General features: G+C 45.4%; 1 long non-coding RNA gene across 1 annotated transcript; it reads right to left on the bottom strand.

Moving 5' to 3' along the window:
- Positions 1-274: 274 nt before the first annotated feature.
- Positions 275-5723, bottom strand: LOC144145545 (uncharacterized). Its single transcript, XR_013317526.1, has 3 exons — positions 5410-5723; positions 2875-2955; positions 275-395 (listed from the first exon to the last, which is right to left on the bottom strand). It is a non-coding gene; the product is annotated as an uncharacterized LOC144145545 (long non-coding RNA).
- Positions 5724-10194: the final 4471 nt, after the last annotated feature.

Genomic DNA, 10194 nt, shown 5'->3' with positions numbered 1-10194 from the left:
ATGTCTTGAAGGCAACAGACCGCATTCGTCCCTTGTGTGTCCCCTGTATTGAAATTTCGCCACCGACTTTCTGCATCCTCCAAGAATCCTTTATGTTTCCGTCCTCTAAGTATCCCACAAGCTTCCACCTTTTGAGTGCCCTTTGCATGCTGTCAAATAACAGCGCCCAACAGCCAGCTGCATGTAGAAAATGTCAGCCAGCTCCACAGTCACTGTTTCATGCTGCAGCTGTTTCTGTAAGAGCAAGCTGACGAAAATCACATGAATCACACGACTCTTGCAAACCTGACTATTTTATTCAGGTTGGATCCATACGTGCTGCTGCCGCCTGCCACACCAGGTGCCGCCTCATCTTCACCCCTCACAGGACGGGATAGCCACTGCCACGCTTGAACCTGAAATGACAAACGCATTGATAGCATATGAAGGGGTTTAAACAAACACGTCTCAAACATTTGCTGGTTATGCTTATAAATATAAAGGAGTGCTCCCATACAAAACTGAACCAAGTATCCTGAAAGAGAAGGTACAACTTCTAGGTTGCAAAATTAGCCACAAAATTTAGACCACATAAATTAACTAATGAGCTTACGAACATCAAATATGACATACTGTTACATAGGCAACACAACCCAGAACTAAGTACTGTTTAGATTCATGGCCTCATGACGGGCATTTATACAGCCTCGCAAGAACATTTGAGATGAGATTATTGCAGCAGCACTGTGGGAACAAAGCAATATGGGGGGGGGGGCAGGGAAGGCAACATAAAATTGCATGAACATGCTAAGACAGGCATTGATCAGTCGTCATCATTAGTAGTTGCTTGTGTCTACGCGTTCTTTGGAACCTATAAAGGCAGCAGTTTTATTGTGCATTTCGTTTACGAGACAGCACTTGCATTGTCTAGTTTGTTTGTCTGTGCTTGCTTACAAAAAGCAAAATGTACATCACCATGAACTGACCAACCTCTAGGTTGGCTCCTCACTTCTTATATTTCCTTGTGTCGATGGGTAGCAGACACAGGAACAGAAATAAAAAACAACCCTAGAAAAACATGGTGGATAGCACACTTGCACCCATCATTGCACGCGTGCCACGTGGTCACTCATCCCAACAGATGTACAGTGCACGGAGTGACCCCCAAGCAGCGAAAGCTGGGCGTGGTCGCTCTGTACTTTGTGAAAATACAAGCTACCAGAAAGATTTGACAGATAGCACAAACAGTGCAGGTGCGCCAACTTTGCACCATGGCACGAATTTTTCAACGCACAACAGAAAACGCACCGGTATGTCAGTGACACCGTGGAGGAGAAATTCGAAGACAAACCAGGACATCAGTGACAGTGAAAGGGTTAAAGCGGTCGAATACAGCAAATTTAATTTCAGGGTTTATGCTTACCAGCAATGAGGAAAGCTACCGCAGTAACTTGAGCCGACTACTCTGTAACATGCACTCAAATGCTAAAAACACACAAGCATTTTTGCATATGTTTGCACACAGAGGATTCATACTGTTCGGAAATAATGCAGGTTTTTCCTACTATAAACATCATAATATTGCCCCCAACCACGCCATTTGATTTGTTTACAAAATGTTTTGTTACAAGCACCTGGCCACACCCTGCAATCTTATCTTTTTTTAAGGGAACCGTCTTTTTCCCCTTTTTCCTTTGTATGCTGCACCAGCAGTCCTGTTTGATATGGAAAGGGTGTTGCTTTGCGATCCCTATCCTAGCTTTTCCTGTTTTTTATTGAAAATGTTCTCGATCTAAATGAATGAGTGCAAAAGAAACCCTGCAGCATTCAATTCGCCAACGCTCATCCATGCACGTCCCTTTGCTGACTCCTTCGAGGTTTGTGTTTTTTTATGTTTACTGCGGAGCACAAGTTTGCTCCGATAATCTATATTTTTACAAAAACCCTGCATTATCCGTGGCTACATAACAATATTCCAAACAAAGTCTGATACACAAACCAGAACCCCCCACAGCTCTTTCTTCAATTGCTGAGTACCCTTCTACAATTGATTGATTGTAGGGTTTAACGCGCCGACGCAACGCAGGCGATGAGGTGCGCCGTAGTGGAGGGCTCCGGATTAATTTTGACCACCTGGGGATCTTTATCGTGCGCCGAAATCTCGTACACACGGGCGTTTTTGCTTTTCGCCTCCATCAGAAAAGCAGCCGCCGCGGCCGGGAATCGAACCCGCGACCTCGTGCTCAGCAGCGCAACGCCTTAGCCACTGAGCCACCGCGGAGGGTACCCTTCTACAATTAGGACCATCATTATATTTGCTAGAGTAAATAGCTGTTCGGGGGAAGGGGGGGGGGGGGGCTACGATGGCCAGTGAGACTCATTACACTACATGAAACACAGTGGCAAAAAGGCACGCAATACACCCTTTTCACTGCTAGGCACAAGTTGCATCTAGGGCATTGAAGTGAATTCACCTAAATTCTATTTCTGGGTGCATGGAATTGTTTCACTCATGTAATGTAATCCATAATATGACTTTTGAGTAGAAGTCTAAAGATCTAGTTCATCTGTAATAGGCGGTAGAAGAAAAATCCCCACACACTGTCTGTGGGTACCACGCAACTACCACAGTGAACAAGGGTGACAAAGTCGTTATTAATTAATTCATGGAGCAAGGACGCAGCCCTGATGCGACAAAAAAAATAAGAAAGGTACCAGGAAGTTTCTCACCCTCATCTGTTCCTTATTTTTTGCCCCATCTCTGCAATGTTCTTATGTCTTAATATCACTAAGGTACCACAAGAATGCCACAATGGTTTTCTATGTTTTCATGTTCTCTCAGCCTTCAAAATGGTGATTTTCATGCATTTCACAGCCGTAATGAACTCCACTTACAGGTCGTGCAGGATAGAAACAGGAGGCAGCCAATTCTTCTGGTAGCTCACAACGTACATCCTCCATGTCAAACACCTGGCCCTGTAAAAAATGGAAGTTCAAGTAGTAAACAAGCCATAAATATGCGGTATAATGCCGTGAAATACTCGCTCTGACAGGGCATGACAGAATTTCTTTTTTGTAGGTGCAAAAAAGGCACCTTCAGTTCTTTCAAGCTAAAAAATAAGTACAGTGCTCACTGATTGAAACGCAACACTGCGAGCGCGTGGCCGCCAATACATGCAGCGCCGTCCATGGACGCCGCTGTCGCTGACAGCGCACCGCTGTCGCTGCGGGGAACCACTGCCCCGCTTATTGGCAACCGGAAGCAGCAAGCTTATGGTCAAAACACTCTCATCCTCGTGGTATACCACAATGCAACACCTAGCTTCCACGGGCGTCCACTGGCGGCGCTGCATGTAGCGCAGGCCACGCGCTTGCAGTGTCGCGTTTCAATCCGTGAGCACTGTACATACATTACAATCCTTACAAGGCTTTCAGCCATACTTTAAAGGAACAGAAGCATCCTTACACTGAATTAATGTTAAACTAAGCCTATTAAATATCCCTAGGTGGTAGAAATCTGTGGCCCCAGATTTCCACTGTGCAAGCATATTCTCTGGTCCAGAGGGTACGAAACCTGGTTACGGCTTTTAAAGGAGCCATGAAGAGAAAACACAAGTTTGGTTCATTCAAAGGATTCCGTTGCTAGAATCATGCTGACACCATTTTTAACACAAACTCCACTCAAATAAGCTACAAATTAGGAACAAAGGAAATGGCCATGCGACCCACTAGCTCATTTCCCGCAACAGAACTTATGTCATACCAGCCAGCTCTGCAGTTAGCGGAGGGCGGCAACAGCAAACACAAATTAGGCAGAGGCTATAAGCTTGCCGAACGAACTATTTGCGCTTAAATTTAGGGCACATTCTTTTTACAGTAGTAAGAATGGTGGGGCCAACAGTAAAGGTTAGGAAAGCACACGTAAGCATAGAAGTACCGATGCGTACTGCTGTTGGTACTGCGCGCACTATGCTTGGTTTAGCTGCACAGGACTGCGGGGCTTTGGGGTTGTCTCGGACAACAATGGCCAATTGACACAAGCAACAGTGTCTTACGTGACCATATTTGTGGAGCGAGCACTATGTTTCACGAAACGATTATTTTCTCGCTGAACAAAAACAAGCCACGTTTAAATACGGTAAAAACAAAACAAAAGCAGAAAGTGGCTTGCCACGGTATGGTGGCACCATCTAGGTTAACTAACGGTAAAGAAGGTTTCCCAATCGGCTGCAGAGCGGTCGGTTCCTGTGATGCAGACCCTGAAAATGCACGATTTAGCGGGAAAACCAAAATTTTAGCTTCAATTAATGAATTTCTGAGTGAATAAAGCATCGTTTGCATTTGGACAAGTGCTGGGGGCACCATACCACACGAAATCTTTCGAATAACACAAACTTGTATTTTGTCTTCATGGCGCCATTACAATTCTCTCCGAGGCACATGGTGAACGTCTCGGCGTGCCAATACCTCCAAGGGGTAGGCAAGTTGAAATGCTGACGAAACGAAAAAACAGGATGGCGAAGGAGCACGGTGGCAAGCCCACGCCCTGTTTAATCTTTTTCGCACCGTGATTGTATCCCCATCACATGCATATTTGTAAGAATCAACACGTTTAACCCATGGTCAACATGTTACGGTCAACACAATTTATGCAAGCCAGCTACAAATAATGTCACACCAAACAAGAATTTCTGTCTGATCATGACGATGCTGGATGAGCTTAGGAAGGTGGAAAAATTTCTTGCATTAAAACAGTGAAAGCTGCCCTGTGACTGCACCAGCAATGCAGGCTGGAACAGCATGTTTTCAAGGTGCGACGTCTAAACAACTATCTGGTCAAATGTTCACTGCCTAAAGACCTTGTGCATGTGGTACTACTTATAAAGTTGCTAGCAATGCTTAAATGTCGAAAATTCAACGTATATGCAACTCTTACGTATTATAACTACAAATGTAATGCAGCCTCCTTGCATTTCTTTACCCGTTAACGAAAACAACCCGTTAGAACAATGCTAAGCTGCCTACGTCCTGTAAAAAAATATACTGTGGGTCTACTGCCTCCTAAAAAAAAAAAATCGGGGAGTGGGCGTTTTGTTTTACAACCATTAACGCAGTTGTCTTTTTCTTTTTTTTTCTTTTTTTTCATGCAACAAGCTTTAGCGTCGAATCCACCCAAGCCAAGCGGCGGCCGCTGGGCCGTCAGCATAATATTTTCGTTGCCGGCAATGGCAAGGGGGTCGATCACTCACACAGCATACTGGCCGCCGCTTCTGGAAGCTCATTATGACCGCGCCGACGCAGCCGGTAATTTACAATAAAAGAAGAGCGGCGAGCCGAACACCAAGGAATATACTCAACACGTTTAACAAAACAGCACTGCGGCAACGCGTAATAAAATTTTAACATGCACCACGATAAACAATCACTTACGGCAGAACACGCAGCATTTTTCCCACGTCGCGTCGACAGACTGGAACTTGCAGTAGAGACTCTTGATTCACGTAGGCACGCACAACTTGTCAGGTATTTTGTCAAATGGCGACCTCGATGTGCGTTTGCTACAGCAGCGCAGTACGGCGACGACACAGACGCTTTGCCAGCACTCACGATGTTTCAGGTGGCACAAGAGCACTAACACGTAATATTACGGCAGGAGGAGCACGTAGTAATTCACGTAACACCAGCAAATCGAAAACAAACCACCAAAACCACGCACAACGAACAAACCACGTCCTTTCTTGCGCACCTATTCGCCGCGAGCTCGACATGTAGGTGGCGACAGCGTCGCGCTGCTAGTGTGGATGCTCCGCTGAGCGGCCCGTAAGAATGCACACTATGGGCGCGCTTCGTGCCTTTTTCTCGCCGTATGTGCGCGCGACAGGTGCAAACAAGAGTGGTATGCTGTAGTTCGGTTACTCAACGTTCAATGTATAGCATGGAAGCGGCAGTCAGTTTTCATTATTACGCCAAAAAACGCGACGACTCATCGGGAATCTCAGAATGGCCGTAATTGTGACAATGAACTTGTACGCTATGGCTCGTAGCAAGCTCGATCTTTCCAGACTATGGCTTTGAGCCTTCAATAAAAGCATAAATAGAAACAAATCAGGAAGCCTCGATCTCTGAAATTCAGTTTACAACGCAATCTCAGTCGCTTTCACTGGTAGCATGACGCATTCTTGCATTTGTGGGATGCTCTGAAATTGTAACACTACTTAACTACCCCGAAATTCCTTCTAAGAGCTTACGATATTTTTTGTGTGTTCAAAAGGCAACATAAAATTACTGAATTTTGATCAGCGCAGAGATATAAATGTAACCGCTCTAACTGGTCTTTTAAATGAAATTTTAGCGACTCTGAAGGAAGGTTTCATGAATAACGGTTTCGGATCACTCATTTACGGCTTTCGTCGCAAGTGAACTTGCGAATTGAATTGTCAACGCACGCAGTACAATCAACATCTCATGTTTAGCTAGGTTTTCGCAAAGTGACAAGCAGGCTTACAGTGTGCAAACCAAGCTTCTGGGACCTCACAGTGAGCGCAAATTTTCTGTGACGGCTGCTCTGTTGACGATTTGCGTTCCTTTTAAGATCTAACAGGTACCTGCAACAGCGAGACGTGTTTGCATTCTTGCGTATAAGGTCGCTTACGAACCCTAAAGGCGCAATAAATGAAGTTGCGCTGTTGCAGATGTAGTAAAACATTTCCTTTTTATTTCTCGTTGCAAATCAGCGTAACGGGTTCCCGGTAACTACTTTGTTTTGTAAACTGAATATCGCCTTTGTCTTGGCATTTAATTCTTGAGGATTGGTTAAAAAATGAAATTCTGCGCATTTCATTTTTTTTTTCGGGAAGGGGGAGGGGGGGGGGGGGTCCTGCCAACGTTGCAAGAGCAGCGAGAAGAGAACGCATGTAACACGCGCGAAAAGCCAAACTATGGTTATCAGTATTATTTACAATCGAAACTACATTAGGCGTCGTGTTCTGTAGCGGTGAAAAAGCAGTACACGTATTTTCCAAATTGATTAACCCCCCTTTGGTCCGAGATTGTCCAGGAATTGTGGGACGCCTTTTTCAAAATTGTATTGAAAGCAACCATTGTGGGAAAAAATTAAAAAAAACAGCGAGTCATGGCACACACCCCACACACATGTGGGCAACAACGTGCATTATATATTACGCGTTTTCTTCTCTTTCTTTAAACTTAGGTCCACCTTAAGAGGTTAAGACGTGACCAAATTAGGCATTTGGTTATGCTGAGTGAGACACGTTTCTGGACAAGGTGATTCATGTCGGATTTGAAAATGATGTATATGAAAATGACTTACGAAATGCCACATGACTGACGCAGACTCACAACTGCTTAATTTTACCGAAACATTCCCCCTAAATACTCTTGCGCATGCATAGAAACGTATTTTAAATAATATGTAAAATTAGCAACTCGATACAGTTGAATAAATGTCTATTCCTCCTCCTGAGTATAACCAACGACTGTCCAAAAATGGTATTTATTTTAAAAAAGGTACGGGAAGGACACGATCACACAGACGCTTGCGGGTGTAAAATACGTGTCCGGTAATGTATGGGCGATAGCGCACGGGTCGTGTGCAGTGTAAATGTTTTTGTTTGTTTCTTCTTTCTATAAGGACACGGCGCAATTTTACAAGGGTGTGGAATTTCCACGCGTATGCACAGGTGTTGTCGCTTCTTACCCGTTTCGCGTACTAAACTTTTATCCTTTAAATAATCGCCACGCCACCTTCCAAAAGCACCCTTCGACGTTCCCGAAACGGCAGACGACTGCACTTAACAATAAGAAAAGTGCAATGTGTGGAAGCAATGTTTATAACACGTTTCACACTCAAGCGGTGACCACGGCGAAGATGTTTCGTGGAACTAAACCAGCGCATTAACCCGCAACGGCCGCTGATTCTTGCGTTTCTAGAGGAAACGAGCACGCAGAGGTTACTATGTCATTGCTTACCGCCACACGAGTACACATATTGGTTGTTTTGTCGTGTGCAGCACGCGTCTTGCGCCGCACGCAACGTGAAAAAGCAGACGACGCGAGAGCGCCATCCACACTAGGAGCGGTTCGTCCCGCCGCCGCCAGGGGCCGACTGTGTTCGCGCTCGGGGCGAATAACAATGACTGCATATATGCTAGCCTAGACTAGACTTATTACTACAGTTGGCTATCTAGCAGTCATAGAGTTTTAGCAGTTACTTTCTTCCTTCATCATCACCCCTGAAGCAAACTAGGCAAACGCCATTATAGTATTTTGTTAAAGTTGATAATAGCAAACATATATATAATGGCAGTATATTTTCTTGATGCGAGCAACGTCTTTTGTTGTCGTAAGTTGTTGCTACTCAAAAGCGAATAAAAATGTATTAACAAACGAAGTTATTATCATCGTCATCTACATCTAGATTGACTGTTTTGTGTTTTGTTCAGCGTCCAAGCATTCACCATTCACTGTTTGTGGGCTTTTCACAAACAGAACGGCCGGATAAAAAAATTATTCCCCGCAGACATACGCAAACACACGCGCACACGCATACGCGCGCGCGCGCGCGCGCGTGCACACGCACGCACGCACGCACGCACGCACGCACACGCACACGCACGCGCACGCGCACGCGCACGCGCACACACACACACACACACACACACACACACACACACACACACGCACACGCACACGCGCACGCGCACGCGCACGCGCACACGCACACGCACACACGCGCGCGCGCGCACAAAAGCACCGTGCGTCAAATCCACGCAGGCAAACAATTCACTCAAATGGAGGCTTAGCAAGACTATGTGAGCTCAAGTATTTAGACCTAGGTTTACGACGTGATCGTGTACTATTTTGGTGGCTTGGAGGTTAAAGGAGTACTGACACGAAATTTTTATGTTATCTTTTTTTCGCTGCTATGCGTGCCTACCAGCCCACTAATCATAGAATGACAGATTAGACGGTTGAGCGCAGCGTAAACATTCATTTACGGCGTCGTTTATTCGTGCCAGTTTCGGTTTCGACAAAAAAACGCCGAGCGGCCGCCATGACAGCATGTATGACATGGCGTCACCATTCTTGCCGTATCGCTGCCTCTCTGGAAGCGCGCGCGAGCGAGCGCACGCGCGCGCCCAGACCGGCCGAGGTCTTCGCCGTCCCCACAGGCCCGGGCAGCATGACGTCAGTCCCAAAACCATGACGTGTACACACGCCCGAGCAGCGCGCGCCAACCACAGCCAGCGCGTCGGCTTCGTCACGGGAGCCCCGACGTCGGCAGTTTGGGGCACGTAGCAGATGATGTCACGTCGGCCCGCTCTGGGCTTTCTCGTGCGGGTGAAGATTAAAATGGATTTTAAATATGTTTCGCTGAACGGTTGCTGTTAAAACTTGCTGGGAGATATCTCCTGATAAAAAGGAAGCGTTTTACATAGTTATCTCAGCTTTGAAATTTCGTGTCAGTACTCCTTTAAGTACTCGCCTACTGATTCAAAGGGCGGAGGTTCGAAACCCGCTCAGTGGCCTTTTTTTTTTTTTAACCATGTTTTAATTGAAGTTTTTCTGCCTTGGGTTATATATTGATATTGTTGTTGCTCTTGTTGCTCTCGTCTGGCTGTGTCCCTTTTTTTTCTGTCGCAATATATTTCTACCGCAAGCTCTGCCCCAAAAAACAGTACACCGCTTCAGCATTTAGTTGCAAGGATAAGCCATTTTACAACGACCCTGAAGGAAAACACAGACTAGGACAATCGGAAGCCACTTTTTAGGTTGTTTTTGTTTTCATTGCTTCGTTTTCTATTCGGCTTTTTGTGTTCTTTTTACTTTTTCTGGTCTGTATATTCTTCTCCCTCCCACTTTTTTTTCGTAATGGGAGGGACGAGGCTCTTCGAACAGCCTCGTTCAATATGTATCCTTCTTACGCCACTGTTTCATACAAACGTACCAGTTGGTAATATTAATTCTGCGAATTTATCAGACCTCACTAGCACGAAATAACGTATACAGTGCTGCAGAATTTCCACAAACCATCGGCATTGTTTCTTACCATCTCTAGCCAAGCCAAAAAACTTAACCTTTCGAGTATAATTAAGGCTTACATGCTCGACTTTATGTTTACTAGAGGAAGCACAATCTTCAGAAAAAGAATGTAAGGCAACAAATAGTTATCCTTCCTCCCAGTGTCCTAGAGGC

This window comes from Haemaphysalis longicornis, unplaced genomic scaffold (assembly GCF_048455015.1).
Source record: "Haemaphysalis longicornis isolate Haplotype H1 unplaced genomic scaffold, Haemaphysalis longicornis Haplotype H1 scaffold_7, whole genome shotgun sequence".
In the NCBI taxonomy this organism is placed as follows: Eukaryota; Metazoa; Arthropoda; class Arachnida; order Ixodida; family Ixodidae; genus Haemaphysalis; species Haemaphysalis longicornis.
Note: the sequence above shows the minus strand (reverse complement) of the source record. Positions and strands in the feature narration are given on the sequence as shown.